This window comes from Mus musculus, chromosome 17 (assembly GCF_000001635.26).
Source record: "Mus musculus strain C57BL/6J chromosome 17, GRCm38.p6 C57BL/6J".
Lineage (NCBI taxonomy): Eukaryota > Metazoa > Chordata > Mammalia > Rodentia > Muridae > Mus > Mus musculus.
Genome location: NC_000083.6, coordinates 54,962,777 through 54,979,375, shown reverse-complemented (window position 1 = coordinate 54,979,375; position 16,599 = coordinate 54,962,777).

Below are 16,599 nucleotides of genomic sequence, written 5' to 3'. Positions count from 1 at the left end.
ATATATATATATATATATATATATGCATTATATATACACACAGCTATATACACACATACATATACATATATGTATATGTGTGTGTGTATGTATATGTGTATATATATATATATATATATATATATATATTAGTATTTATTAGATTGACTTATACAATATGATCAGGATAGTCCAACAATGATGGTATTACCCTGGAGAGGCTGAGAATCTATTAGTGGTCCCTCTACAAGGCTGGTTGTCACTTCAGTTCCCATCTAACAGTGAAGGCTTGGTTGATTCCTGGAGAACTGATGTCTTCAGTCTATAACAGAAAACCAAATAAGTTGATTGTAATATATGTGGAGGAATGTTATGGCAAGAAAGAAGATTGACTTTTGAGAAACAGTGAAGGCCAGGAGATAAAATTTAAAGTTTTCTTTCTCCACATTCTTTTATCTAGGCTGTCAGTAGAAGTCATTGCACACATTTAGGTTGAGTCTTCCTGCTTTAAATGATCTAATTAAGATAATCCCTCAAGGAGTGCCTTGTGCCTTGTGGTATAGTTGATTTCAAATTCAGTCAAGTTGACAAACCTTTAGTAAGGTATATGAATATGATCAAATTAGATTACATACATCTGTGAAATGTGTCACAATGAGGCCAATTATTTGAAAAGAATATATGCCCTATGTAAATGGAACATAAATTAATTTGGGTGTTGTCAACAGATTCTATCACAAGATATCTCATGAGTCTACAAGTATTCCAAAATATTAAAGATCTCAAACATATTTAAGATCCCTTTCCAATAAAGTATACTCAGCTTGTTACTTCCTATCATTAAAATTTTTAGTATTATTTTATATGCAGCTTTATTGGGGACAGTAAAAACTGTTATAAAATATACAGGTGAAAGAAAGATGCAAAATGCTTTTCAAAATATATGTAGCCACTAATAAATAAAGGACCCAGATATAGCTGTCTCTTGTGAGACTATGCCGGGGTCTAGCAAACACAGAAGTGGATGCTCACAGTCAGCTAGTGGATGGATCACAGGGCTCCCAATGGAGGAGCTAGAGAAAGTACCCAAGGAGCTAAAGGGACCTGCAACCCTATATATGGAACAACATTATGAACAAACCAGTACCCTGGAGCTCTTGACTCTAGCTACATATGTATCAAAAGATGGCCTAGTCGGCCATCACTGGAAAGAGAGGCCCATTGGACACACAAACTTTATATGCCCCAGTACAGGGGAACACCAGGGCCAAAAAAATGGGAATGGGTGGGTAGGGAAGTGGGGGGGGGTATGGGGGACTTTTGGGATAACATTGGAAATGTAATCGAGGAAAATACGTAATAAAAAAAAAACAAGGATGAATTTTGAAGGCAAATGGTTGGCAATAAAAAATGTCATCCTTCGTATGATAACTCATACCCAAAAAGATATGCATGGTATATACTCACTGATGAGTGGATATTAGACATAAAGTACAGAATACTCATAATGTACCACACTGACTCAAAGAAGATAAACAAGAAGGAAGGACCATGTGAGGATGCTTGAATTCCATTTAGAAGGGGGAACAGAATAGTTAAAGGAAGCAGGGGGAGGAGGTTACATACGTGGCAGACAGGAGAAGAAAGTGAATAGGCAGGATCAAGTGTGAGGAGAGACAGGGAGAATGAATGGAAATCTTCATCTGCTGTGGGTAGGCAGTGGGAGGAATTTCTAGGAAGTTCTAGAGACCTGGATTTGGGAAGGCTCCTAGGTGTCAATGTGCATGACCTTAGCCAAAATGCCTAACAGTGGACACAAGGAACCTGAAGAAGACACTTCCTGTAGCCAGGTAGGACCTCAGTGGAGGGATAAGGACACCAACACACGCACAAAACTTTTGACCCAAACTTTGTCCTGTTTAGAAGAAATGCAGGGACAGAGATGGAGCAGAGATTAAAGGAAAGGCCAAAAATTAACCAGCCCTGCTTGAGACCCATTCCATGGGCAAGCACCAATCCCTAACAAAATTAATGATATTCTGTTGTGCTTACAGGCAGACATCTTCTGAGAGGCTTTACCAAGCAGCTGACTGAAACATATTCAGATACCCACAGTCAAACATTGGACAGAGGTCAGGGACCCTTATGGAAGAGTTAGGGGAAAGATTAAAGGCCCTGAATGTGATAGGAAGACCTACATTGTCAGCCAACTTGGAACCTTAGGAGCTCTTAGGGACAGCCATCAACCAAAGAGCACACATGGGCCAGACTGAGGCCTGAGGCACATATATAGCTGAGGGCTTCCCTGTCTGGCTTCAGTGAGAGAAGGTGCACCTAACCTTGCAAAGACTTGATGATCCAGGGTGGGAGGGATACCCAAAGGTGCCCTACCCCATCAAAGGCAAAGAAAATGAGGGATAGGGGGAGGGATTCTGTGAGGGGGGACATAAATAAATTAATTAATTTAGAAAATAGACAAGTAACAACTCATTTACAAAGGTGGAGAAATAGATTAAAAGCAATACTTTCTACACTTGGCTAAGTAAATTAACAGCAACACTAAGGCCATTTGAAGGCTTTTGTGGACATTAAACAAAGACTCAAATAATTATCATGAAATCTGGTAATGAGTTTTTCTTTCAGCCCATGAAATATCAATAATTCATTTTAATCTCTATCAGCACATATGAATCTGTAGCAGACTTTAAAATCATCTTTATGTGATCAGCATGTCACCATTGTAAGTCTAACTGAAATCATAGTTTTTCTGTCTCTTCTTCTGAGTATGGAAATGGAGGATAATTTAGAGGCTTTGTGAGGAAAGAAAAAAATGCTTTGCTGTGTTTCTCTAGCTTTTGAGCCAGTGGATTCTGCATTGAGATTCACATATTCTTTAATCTGGAATTACAGTTTATGGGCCACAAAGTAATCTGGCTGAAGTCCACCTCTACCATTAGAAACATGTATGACTTCTATCGGTTAAATAACCCCTCCCAAACTTCATAGTTTTGAATTTAGAACTGTATAAAAAGTTCTTCAGTGATAGCTTCAGACAGACAGATGAAGAGCATAGGAGGCTCCTGTCCCTGCCTTAAAAATGTGCTGTGCCCAACACACTTGTGGTAACAAATATCTTAGTGATTATGTGACTTTGATGCTAGATAACAGAGAGGGTTGAGGCCTATTCTTTAAAGGGTGTCTGTGTATAACATTGTCAAAATCAGAAAATATAATGACCTTAAGCTCATGCATTCATTTCAAGATACACAGCTTCCCAAAAGGCAGGTTCTCCAGGGGAAACTCTTTGGAGTTTGGCTTGGCTGGAAACTTCTCTTCATCCATGACATTATGCAATTTTCAAGCTATATCTTGGTGCTTGCTGTGTTGTCTGGTATCTTTCTGTAAAGCTATGAGCTTGCTTGTTTTCATGTTACACCCTGTGGTTCGAGAAACATTTCTCAATTTTCATTCAGAGTCTCTAGTTCTGCTGTTTGGGAGTTCTAGCTCCTTATAGATCTGCCTATTGGATTTGTTTCCATGCATACATCATGGAAAAATGGGAGTGGTTAGTCACATAAGAGAGAAAGTGTGCTGTCCATGGCTACTAAGCCCTTTCAGCCTGTTATTTATGCTAAATGCTAATGGCAGTTGTTGTTATTGAACTAAATCATGCCTCATAAAGTGCTAGTTTTATTTTATTTTCCACATAGGGCTCCCTAGATACCTGCTCATCTGTTTCTTGCCACAAAGACAACGATATCCATTTACAAATATTTGAAGCCTTAACAGATATGACAGTAATAAAGCTGGTTAATTGTCAAACAATTTTCCCCTCGCCTTTCAGAGAAGGTTGCAGTTCCACATAAGCAAGCATTCCTAAAATAGAAATTCTTCCCTGTAAATAGTTAAAATCAATTAAACATGAGCCTACTTTCAATTTATTTATTTTAGGGAATTCACACATAAACAACAGAAAGGCTAGGGAAATAAATCATTACAGGTTTTTAGAACATAAGGACTAGTTCAGGCTGTACAAACGCAGTTTGTACTGCACAGAGAGAAAAGCTGATGTCATCATACACACAGTGGACATAGGGTTAAAGAAATAAAAAAGGCTAGAAAACTAGTTACTGTCTGTTCTTTTTCTTCTCTTTTGACTTTATTGGTTTTTGTTTTCAGCTAAAAGCTCCTATAAGAACTATATAATAAGAACTCAATAAGAACTATATAATAAGAACTATAAGAACTCTATAATAGTTAGCAGCTCAGATACGATAGAGGAAATTTTGTGATGGGTTGGTTATTGTTATTAAGACTATTTAAGGCATTTATGTAATGGCTGGAATGATTTTAGACAGACTCCAGACATGAGGAAAGACATGGTAACAATGAATGAACATTTACGTAATACATGTATCCATTACTTGTTTGTATTTTCTATTTTACTTGATATTTCACACACAAGAGAGAGGGGAATTCACTGCAGAAGTAGTGTAAAGTTCTCTGATTAAAGGGACACTATGACCTCTGGACTTTCCTTTACCTCAGGGTGGCAGACAAGTTTTATAATTCACTTACATTATAGATTAGTGGAAATATTAGCATATTATATATAGTCCTGAATAAATGAATGAAACAAGGAACACATTTTGAATTATAATTGTGCAGTGAAGTATTGGCTTCTTAGCTTTAACAATATTAAGATTTGGAGGATATTGCTTTTTAGTCACTAGACCCAATAGCTCTCTAGCACTTACTGCTTCAGATGTAACAACTGAAAAATTATCTTCAAATATGGCAAAATTTCTCTGAGATATAGGAATCATATCTGATTGATATTCACTGAGAATTAATTTTTCCTTTAACTGAAAGTGGGTGTTTTCCATTGGATGAAATTAGCAACTTTCTAATAAAAATTCCAAAAAGTGATTTTGAGCTAATATATGCTTTATATGTCTTACCTGATTCTCTGGTCCCATCACCAGTCTGCTGGAAAAGGTAGTAGTCTTTTCAGTGTTTTGTTAGTAAATGAAGGTTTGCTCATACATTTAAGAAAGATAAAAGACATATCTCATAGGCCGTGCAGTGCATGGGTTCTTAAATAATCTCCATTGAAGAAACATGTTTAAGTCTCTTAGTGCTTATTTTTATCAGTTTGTAAATGGCTAGGACTAGTGTGCTTATATGTCTGTTTTCATCTGCTAATATTTACATTGTATTACCTGTCTGTATTACAAGAACAATGATTGGATTTGTTGTTATTCTTTTATAATAGAACTTAACTACTGGAAAATTGTTCTTGATATATTATATATATGAGTGATAGGGCTTGTCACTGGTTTTTATATGTGAAAGGCTGTGAAGTAGCTAGGGTGCTGGATACAAAAGTCAAAATAGCAAACATTGTAGAGCAAAGACAGTGTACAGAGTGAGAGCAAATACCATTTCTTCCAACAGAAAACAGTTTTCAAGAATATAGGCAGACTTCAAATTAAGCACACCAAAATATGTAGCCCATTAAATAAGTGATCTAATTCACTGAAATGACAGCTACCCAAACAAAAACAAATGTCCAACAAATACATTAAAAAAGTGTTCAAGATCTCCAGCAATCTGAAAAATGCAAACACTGACAAGGAGGAAGGAGAAGGGAATACAGTATATAGGCTGGTGCATAAATTCATCCAGCCACTATGACAAGAAGTATGAAGTTTCTCACAAAAAGAAATATCAGTCAGTATAAGCACTTGTTATACCCCAGTTAAGTGTACAGTGAAAGAAAATAAGATCAGCAGACAGTATAGATACTCATATATTAATATTTAGCACAACTATGTTCACTATAGCTAAAAAGCAGGCAAGGTTTCCATGGTATAATCTTATATGAATGCATAAGAGAATATGGAGTATAGACACAGTTGAATATTATTTAGTCTTAAAGAAGAAAGAAAAGATATTATTCACAGAAATTGAATGTGAGTGGACTTGAAAGTTTTGTTAGCAAATTAAGTAGCCTCACACAAGCAAGTACTGAATGCCTTCTCTCATAAATAAAACTTAGGTAGTCATGAAGTCCCTAACATAAGTGGAATTTAAGATTATTTGGTAAACAAATTGGAATGGGTGGAAGATACAGGAGAAGAATTGGTAATGAAGTGAACTTAAGCATAGTTAACTTATATGCATATGTGGCAGTGTTGCACTGAATCCATTGTTTTAAAAATGAGTATATATTACTGGAAAAATAAACAGGATAGAATATGGTTAAATGTGAGCAGATTAATTAACATGTGAATATGTCATTTTTGTATGTAATAGCAAATATTGTATGCCCAAATGTTCTCTAGGTCTACCAGAACACCAATTGATGTGTATGAATTTATGTAATAGATAATGCAGAAAAAAAGAGTTTGAACTAAAATGCTGAGGACTGTAGTTTATAATAATGTCTCATACTTGAAAAATTTGTAAACTGAATAGATCATAGATGCTTTTAGCATGTTATGAAGAATAAGTATTTTGTCCCAATATTGCTGTCATTTTGTTGTACATGTGTGAATGCATTTTAATATACATTTTATGACTTAAACATTCACCATAAAATTTATTTTTAAAAAGTAACTAACCAAACAAGGGAAAGACATGTATGACAATAACTTTAAGCCTATCAAGAAAGAAGTTGAAGATCTCAGAAAATGGAGAGATCTCCCATCTGTATTTGCCTGACAAATACAGAAGTGGATACTCACAGACATCCATTGGAGGGAGCACAGGGTCCCCAATGAAGGAGTTAGAGAAAGTACCCAAGGAGCTAGAGGGATTTGCAGCTGCATAGGGGGAACAACAATTGGAACTAACCAGTAACCCCAGAACTCCCTGGGGCTAAACCACCAACCAAAGAAAACACAAGGTTACTCATAAACTCATGGCTCTAGCTGCATGTAGCAGAGGATGACCTAGTGGGTTATCAATGAGAGGAGAGACCCTTGGTCCTATAAAGGTTCTATGCCCCAGTATAGGAGAATGCCAGGGCCAAGACGTAGGAGTGGGTGGTTTGGTGAGCAGGGGAAGTGGAGGGGATAGGGAGGTTTTGGAGAGGAAACCAGGAAAGAGGATAACATTTGAAATGTAAATAAAGAAAATATCTAATAGAAAAGAAAGAAAGAACTCATCTGGAAAGGCGAAAAACACAGAATATACAAAACAATCTTAATGAAATTATGGCTGGAGGAATCACCATCCCTGACCTCAAGCTTTATTACAGAACAAGAGTGATAAAATTTGCATGGCATTGGTATAGAGACAGATTATATTGATCAATGGAATAGAAGTGAAGACCCAGAAATAAAACCACACACGTGTGAACACTTGATCTTCGACTAAGATGCCAAAAATATAAAATGGAAAAAAAGAAAACATCTTCAATAAATGGTGCTGGTCTAACTGGCTGTCTGTATGTAGAAAATGAAAAAAAGAGCAATATTTGTCACTTTGTGCAAGTCCAAGTGGATCAAGGATCTCAACATAAAACCAGATACACTGAATCTAATAGACGAGAAAATGGGAAAGAACTCATTGGCACAGGGGGAAATTTCCTAAACAGAACTCCAATGGCTTATGCTCTAAGAACAAGAATTAATAAATGGGAACTCATGAAACTGCACTCCAGTAGACCCCACAAGCAGCTTAAAGAGTCAGATGCAAATATTTGCACCCAACCATGTGTCTTTCTTACCAGTTGGAACATCTGGGTATATGCCCAGGAGAGGTATTGCTGGATTTAGCGGAAGTACTATGTCCAGTTTTCTGAGGAACTGCCAGACTGATTTCCAGAGTGGTTGTACCCGCTTGCAATCCCACCAGCAATGGAGGAGTATTCCTCTTTCTCCATATCCTCGCCAGCATCTGCTGTCACCTGAATTTTTGCTCCTAGCCATTCTGACTGGTGTGAAGTGGGTTAGGTTATTTTCTATTATACTTATTTTTATACCTGGACACAATTTGAGTTCTACAGACAGGTAAAATAATTCAAATAATGGCCATGTATTGGGACTGAAGAGATGGATTGGTACTTCAGAGTTCTTGCTGCTCTTACAGAGTACCTGTGTTTCGTTTCCAGCATTAATGTTGAGCTGAACACAACCACATATAACTCTAGCTTAGGAGACCTAATGCCCTCATTGGCCTCTGGAGCCACCAAGAAAAATGTCATACATGCACACACAGACACACCCAATAGAAATACATAAATACAAATCTTTAAAATATTACTGTCTATCAATGATGGTTTCTCATTTTTGTATAATTCCTTCACTTGCTTTATTCTGTTTTGCCTTCCTTTCCCATACCCTCTTCCTTCTACCTACATTCTCCTTCATGTATTAGTCCCCCTTCTTTTTTCTTTCCCCCTTTCTTTTTCTTTATCTCATCTGAAACACGTGTTCTTCTGGATTGGTAGTGGATCAATTCAGTACTATTATTAATTTACTTTTATATATCTTACTGTTATCATTTGTGTGGGTATGTGTGTGTGTGTGTGTGTGTGTGTGTGTGTGTGTACCAATGTGACAGTACTTGTTCAAATGTCAGTGAACAATTTTCAGGAGTTTGTTGTCTACTCTGTCAACATATTTGTTTCTCCAGGTGCCATGTCTCCTGTTAGTAAGTTTAGTTCTCCACTGTGTCTTTTACTTAGAGGGTCACTTTTCCAACATCAAGGTTTTGTTTTCCTACATAACTCATGACACTAGGAACTCTGAAGAAAAGAGGCTAGATAACTCTTAGAGTATCTTCAATTTTGTTGTTTTTTTCTTTTCACAATGTCTTATCAAGTGGTCCAAGCTACCCTGCAATTTAGTTCATCTTGCCTCATTTTCCTGAGTACTGAGACCATAAGCATGCATCACTACAGATATCTTCTGCTTTCAAGTTATCTGAGTTCTCTGAGTGAGAATACTCAGGGTCTGTCCCTCTGATGAGGGTCCCTGTGAATCAATGTTACATGTCCTCTCTCTCTGAGGTAATGGGAGATCACAGTCCTGAAGAAAGAAACTTGAAGGCCATGGCTAATAGTACTGGGGTAGTTTCTCTACCATAGGATTACAGCTTACCGTTTGGGACCTAAAAGTCACATATAGTGACATACCAAAGATTATGCAAATATCTGATTACCACTAAAAATCAATGAACTAAAATGGCTGTTCTTGTGGCTCAATGAGTGAGTTCTTCCCCAGTGTGTAAAAAAAACCTAGGTTCCATCTTTAGCAGAACAGAATAATAGAATAACAAAATAAAATTAGAGAGTGGTCATAGATATTATGGGAGCAAGGAAGAATATCTAAGAATTAAAATGAAAATGTGCCAGCTTAATATTCTTTAGACTGAAAATATCTTTGATGAATAAATATGAAAAGTCAGTTTTAGGAATAAATGAGGAGAGCAAGAACGTCCAATGTGCACACCCTCCTAAAGAGTTGTCCCTTAGCACTCTGATTCTCACGTGCAGCACATCCAACTCTCCTAACTGCAATCACTGCTTTTTGCAGGCAGCTATCATATTTCTGGCCCTGTACCATTCCTGGCCTTTGGTGCAATATATTGTGTGTTGTGCCCTTCTGATGTTCTCAGCTCTGGACCCTTGATTCTAGTCCTTTTCCAACTCAGAAATCAATAGCTGCAATGCTTGTGCACAATAATTTGAGTTTTGATGTCCAACATGCAAATAATTCTTACTAATTAAGTACAGACTTTAGATCATACTTTATCTCCATATTCTGGGAATGCGTGAACTGAATATGCAGAACTCTGCTCTTCAAACTTATTTCTGTCTAAATCTTTCTCTAATATGTATCATATCCCTGGAGGATCCAGATGGTTGCTGATTTCATTCAGTGGCTAAACCTGAAGGGAAAAAATCAGTTTATGGACATTTGAGACAAGGAAATTTCAATTTAGCAAGCAAGCTGATGCTGCTTCAAATATTTCAAATACTTTGGTGGGCATGATGAGATTGCTGTTTCTCACAAACATACAAGCCAGACAATTTTGAAGGCAAGGTTGCTCATGTGACTCAGTCTCAGCCTCCCAGTTCCCTTTGACAGTAATCCCATACATTCTGAAGCTTTGCTTGGCATTTAGTGCATTGATGGACCATTAGTTGGAATCTGGGTGTCAGTGGCCATTGGACAACTGGTGTCTCCCTGGTGCTTTAAGTTATTTAGCTCAGACAGGTGCTAGAGTGTTTGAGGTCCACAATATTTTCTCATTCTAGATGCTATAGCATAAATGTTTCTAACCATCAATTAATAGTGCATCAGAATTTCATTAGCATATTTACAACAAAAATTTCTATTTGTAATTTTTTCTGAAATTAGATCTAGAGAAGATGGGTTTATTTGAGATTAATTTATTTAAAATGTTGCTGTCTTTTTAGACATCTGCCAGTTTCATAAGGCAGAGCAGTAAGTGTAGAAATAAGATGAAAATCCTTAAGACAAAATGAAGTATCATTTTAGTGCATTACCTCACGTGAAAACTCACTCATCAGCCTTCAGAGTCATGGGAGATATTAACAATGGGAAGCACGAAATGACAGGGTAAAATTCAGATAGATTTAGGTTTTCAAAATTGATTAGCAGTTTGGAGCATTGAGAGCAATCTGCATGGCATTTTCACTCTAGTAGCTGCTAAAATTGATTAGCAAGTTCGAGGAAGCCAGAGCAAATTGCTTTGCTAATCAAGGAAAATTAAACTGCAAAATGGCTTGATCAGTAAACTCTACAAATGATTTCCAAAGTCAGATTTTTTTTTTTTGGAGTGGCAAATAAGCTTTAGAGTTTTCTGTTCTTTCTTCTTGACTTAATATTTGTGTTGGGGAAATGTTTTCATAATTATTTTTAGTTTTGTTGTTTCTCTTGATTTCAGAAAAAGAATTGCTATTACTTGAGAAGAATAACATGTCTGTGCTGTTTTTTCAACCAGCTAGTTGGTCTTTGCATTTACCAGTGTAGAGTAAAGTTGCCTTCATTTGGTAAACAGTGCCCCTGACTCCCTGGGGTAGCACAGAATTTGTGAGTTACAGTATAGATCTCTAGAAAACCCCTTCCTCCTTTAGATTGAAGTCTAGGTGATGTACAAAGTTACATAAAAAGGATTTGGTTTTAGTGATCATAGGCTCTTCATCCATTTGTATTCTTTGTCTTGGAGCTTTATTGTCAGATCCTTGGGATACTTTGTACAGCTGGTGAAGTGTTGAATGTTAAGCTAGACTGATTTCCAGAGTGGTTGTACAAACTTGCAATCCCACCAGCAATGGAGGAGTGTTCTTCTTTCTCCACATCCTCACCAGCGTCTGCTGTCACCTTAGTTTTTGATCTTAGTCATTCTGACTGGTGTGAGATGGAATCTCAGGGTTGTTTTGATTTTCATTTCTCTGATGATTAAGGATGTTGAACATTTTTTTTTAGGTGCTTCTTAGACATTCGGTATTCTTCAGTTGAGAATTCTTTGTTTAGCTCTGTACCCCATTTTAAAATAGGCTTACTTGGTTTTCTGGAGTCCAACTTCTTGAGTTCTTTATATATATTGGATATTAGCCCCCTATCGGATTTAGGATTGGTAAAGATCCATTCCCAATCTGTTGGTTGCCTTTTGATCTTATTGACAGTGTCCTTTGCTGTACAGAAGCTTTGCAATTTTATGAGGTCCCATTTGTCAATTCCTCATCTTACAGCATAAGCCATTGCTGTTCTGTTCAGGAATTTTTCCCCTGTGCCTATATCTTTGAGGCTCTTCCCCACCTTGTACAAAGCTCAAGTCTAAGTGGATCAAGGAACTCCACATAAAACCAGAGACACTGAAACTCATAGAGAAGCAATTTCTATAAAACCATTTGTATCAATAGTTCAAGCTACATCAATAAAGAAAATTTAGAACATTTGTGTGCTTGAGTTTGTCATTGAGCTTAGTTGTAGAGTCCTTTGTTTTAAGGCTGTTGCTGGACTAGTTGTAGAAATATTAGCTATCTTTTAGACATGAATTACAAGTATAGGTTATATAGAAGGGTGCTGTAAGATGATTTAAAAAGCCTTGAATACAGAGGAACTTACATTAAAAGAAATCAGAGAAATTGATATTTAAAAGTTGTCCTTCAAAGTTTGGAGCAGAGACGAAAGGATGGACCATCTAGAGACTGCTGCACCCAGGGGTTCATCCCATAACCAGCCTCCAAACTCAGACACCATTGCATATGCCAGCAAGATTTTGCTGAAAGGACCCTGACATAGCTGTCTCTTGTGAGGCTATGCCAGTGCCTGACAAACACAGAAGTGGATGCTCACAGTCAGCTATTGGATGGAACATGGGGCCCCCAATGGAGGAGCTAGAGAAAGTACCCAAGGAGCTAAAGGGGTCTACAACACTATAGGTGGAACAACAATATGAACTAACCAGTATCCCCAGAGCTCATGTCTCTAGCGGCATATGTAGCAGAAGATGGCCTAGTCGGCCATCATTGGGAAGAGAGACCCATTGGTCTTGCAAACTCTATATGCCCCAGTACAGGGGAACACCAGGGCCAAGAAGTAGGAGTGGATGAGTAGGGGAGCAGGGTGGGGGTAGGGTATAGGGAACTTTCTGGATAGCATTTGGAATGTATATAAAGAAAATAATAAATAAAAAAAATTTTATAAGTTGTCCTTATGGACAAGTATTTTCAGCTGTAAAGAAAAATGAAACAATGAACTGTGCAGGTAAATGAAGGGAACTAGAACAGATCATATTGAATGAGGTAACCCAGACCCAGAAAGACAAGTGTCACATGTTCAACCTTATCAGAAGCATCTAGCTCTAAACCTTCAGACGTAAGTGTAATCACCACTCTGCATCAAGACAACTTCCCTTTGCAAAAGATTGAGAGACTATTACTGAAAACCACAACCAAACAAAATGTAGAGTTGTGGAGTCCGGTCCCAGTGGGTATATCTGCAAAACATACCTAAGTTTCAGGGAACTCTGCAGAAGAAGCCATGAAAATAATGACAAGATTGCCAGAGGCTTCCTGTGAGGAGAAGCTTGTCTGGTGATTGCTAAGTGAGACACTGATCAATTGGTATAGCAGAATGTCATTAGGAGTCATTTTATTGCTGTCTTTCTTTAATAGACCAATCATATTTTGTTTTCCTTTAGACCCATGGCCTATATAGGATCAGTTCTTAGTTACCCAAGCAATGTCAGGTATGGGTTCCTTCTCACAGAATAGGCCTTAAATGCAGTAAGAGAATAAATAGTTGGTTTTAGGCCCAGTGGAAATCCCCAGAAAAATCCAGGCTTTTGTTGTAAAGGCAAGTTTGTTCTCCATAAACTGATGAAAAGACCCTACTACTGAGAACACTTACATAACTCATTGACCGTGGATAAGTCAAGCTGGTGGTAAACTAGATAGGGCTGTTACCCCTGCTAACTAGTATTCTGAAAGGTACTCTGTATGCTACCAGAGAATAAAGGCAACCATCTGACCAACTACAAACATTCCTATTTACAACAGTGATCTGCCTGCCTTTTAACTTCTTACAAACATATGCCCTTAAAATATATCAGGAGTTTTAAGATTACTCTGTTTTCACTTGCTTCATTATCTTTATTCGTTTCTACTAGCAAAGCTTGTACTCAACAACTGTAACATCACACTTATATTTTCCTTCTTACAATTGTTCTTTTGTATATTGCCATATGTGTCTGAGTGTGTACATGTGTGTATGTATCTATGTATGTATGTATGCATGCATGCATGTATGTATGTATGTGTGTATGTGTGTATGTATGTATGTATGTATGTATGTGTGTGTATGTATGTAATATATAAAATATATGATCCGACTTTATATATCTTTACTGTCTAAAGAATCACACTTCTGAAGCAAACTTCACAAGGAAGACTCTCTTGTGCTAAGCATGACTAATATTCCTTGCCATTTCCCTTCCTGACCTCATTGATTGCCATGATTATGTTTTTCTTTCTTAATAACCCAGTCTCCTTTTAAGGTCTATTTTCTTTAATATCTAAAAGTTTCAAGTTAAATTTCTTGTAACATAGAAATGTTAGCCAATTTCTCGTATAGGGGCCACAAATTCTAGGTAGAATGGGAAGAAAGTGTTTGGTCTCTCTTAGATAGTGATAACCCTATACCACAATGGAAGGACTTACAGAGAAGGCTGCGCATACTCCAGTCCCCCCTCCCCCCAAAATAAATCTGAGACCACTACTCTCAGGAATAGTTGTAAATGAAATCAGATAAAAAGTGAGGCCCAAACAGCAAATAAAAGAAGAGAAAAACTGAAAAACCTCTCCTCACCAAGGTTGACATGGAATAGACATACAATGCTCAAGACAAATGAAAGGCCTAGATAAGGAAATATGAAACGTTTGATTGAGTGGACAGAAGTGGCTTTGAGTCTCTGCCTATTCCCAGTTCAGGTCCACTTTCTTCCTCTTAGATGTGTTCTTTTATTTTTTCATAATAAATAATAGCTTCTACTTATCCATAAGTTTGTATCCAATTTTTTGCTTTGGCTCATAAGAACCAGAAAACCCCAGGAGCTGATCCTTGGACCTTGATTCCCACCTATAACATATCCAACAGCAATGGCAACTACTTTTATTTTGGGAGGATGTGGTTTAGACTTCTCTATAATCAATACATCCCAGGGAGTTAAACAACCTTATATCTTTTGTCACTCATGTAAGAGACCCTGTTTCAAACCCTAACTGCTAGCTTTAGTGTTTTTTGAGATACCTTTCTGAACCTGTATGACATTAATGGGTTAGCATTAAGCCATTCTTAAAACAAAACCTTCTACAAAGGGTGAAGAGGCGCTTGGAAAACCCACTTTTCACCACCTAAGCGAAGCAACTACAAATTACTATCAGGAATCATCAACTAAGGGCAAATATTAGCAAGGTTCAAAACGATAGTCAAAGACTCCATCAAGATATATCTTAGGGATAGCAGCATAGGTCAGAGGTCATAGCTTATTTAATTATCTGTAACCCACAGTTAGTGTTTATGAACTGTTCTGCCTCTTCATTGTGGAGTTCTGTTATGATCCCAGATGCAGCTGTGTGAGAAGTAACAGGCCAGTCTGGGCGTTGTCAAATGTAGGAATGTAACTCAAGTAGTAGGTAGAAGCACATCTCTGCTGTCCTTCAAGTCTTAGGCTGAGTTAGGCAGATAGACACAGTTCCACCAAGCCTGGCTGATGAAGAGAGTCTCAATCCAAGCAAATGATTTCTATTCAAGATACCCATTTTGGTTCTTTTCCCTTGGGAATAAATGTTTATAGAGTACAGTTGGGTGATAACTTGTCAACACAGGACAGAACTAGTCTTTTTCATTGTATGATTCATTGTCATTTATGCCATCTATGCACTTTTTATGCTTCAGGTTCTCCCAGAAGCTCATTGCTCAGTATTAGGCTCCACCAGAAATACCAGTTCAATACAAATATTTCCTTACATGCTTCAGCGTGATACAAAAAAAAATCTTTATTTTGCCCTTATCTAATCTCCCCTTGGTTGTCTTAGTATTGTATTAGCTTAACAGACACACTGGTCTAAGTGACTGAGGTATACCAACGCCTCCTCTACTTAAGAAAGAACATGCATTGTCTTGGAATTCAGAAAAGCCTCTCAATTTCCAGAATTAGTCTTCAGATCCGTGTTTAATTAATTTCTTTCTTAACTGCCCTGTGAACAGTTTTATTTGGTCTGGTAATAAACATCAAGCGCCCATCTCTCTTGACATAATCACTTAGAAATGCCTGTTCATTCTACATTGACTTCCAGCTGACAACCTTCAGAAGTACTGGGAGGTAAAACACTGATTGCCCCGTGTCTCTAGTAGTTAGTATTAGCCAGTCATGAGAGATTTATTTCCCCTGTACTGTCGGAGAGATTATACAATCCCTAAAATGAGGAGTTACATTATATAATTTTCTATAGGCTTCATATTGATCCCATGTGTCCCCTCTGCACTGTAGCCCCATGAATTGGGCTAGGAAATGTTCTTTTATTTTTACTTAGAAATGTTTTCTAATTCAAGGATTTCAGAGACAGACTACTGCATGACTATCATAGTTCCATCAATGAGACCATTATTAATTAAGTCCCTATCTGCATGCTCAATCACGTGATCTCCTTCCCTCTGTATTACGGTTTTGTATTAGAAGCATATCTTCTTTTGCTTTAATCTCATTCTCTCTCTCTCTCTCTCTCTCTCTCTCTCTCTCTCTCTCTCTCTCTCTCCACTATTGAACTCTTCCAGTGGATTCTAAACTTTGGACTCCAGCAGGGGCTCTATGACATATATATAATTTGTTCTTATCCTTTCGCCCCAAGGTTATAATAATTGATAAGGCAAAACCTCTCTCAATTTATCTCCCAAATAGAGGCTAACATTAAGAACAAAAGCTACATTCTATTTCATATGGAAATTTCTCTTTTACACAAAGAAGTTCCTGTTGACCAGCCATCTTGACCTCACTTGTAAGTTTTTTTTTTTTTTTTTTTTTTTTTTTAATGTAGAAAGCACTGATAAGGTTTCCTAGTAATATTGTCCCATCAGT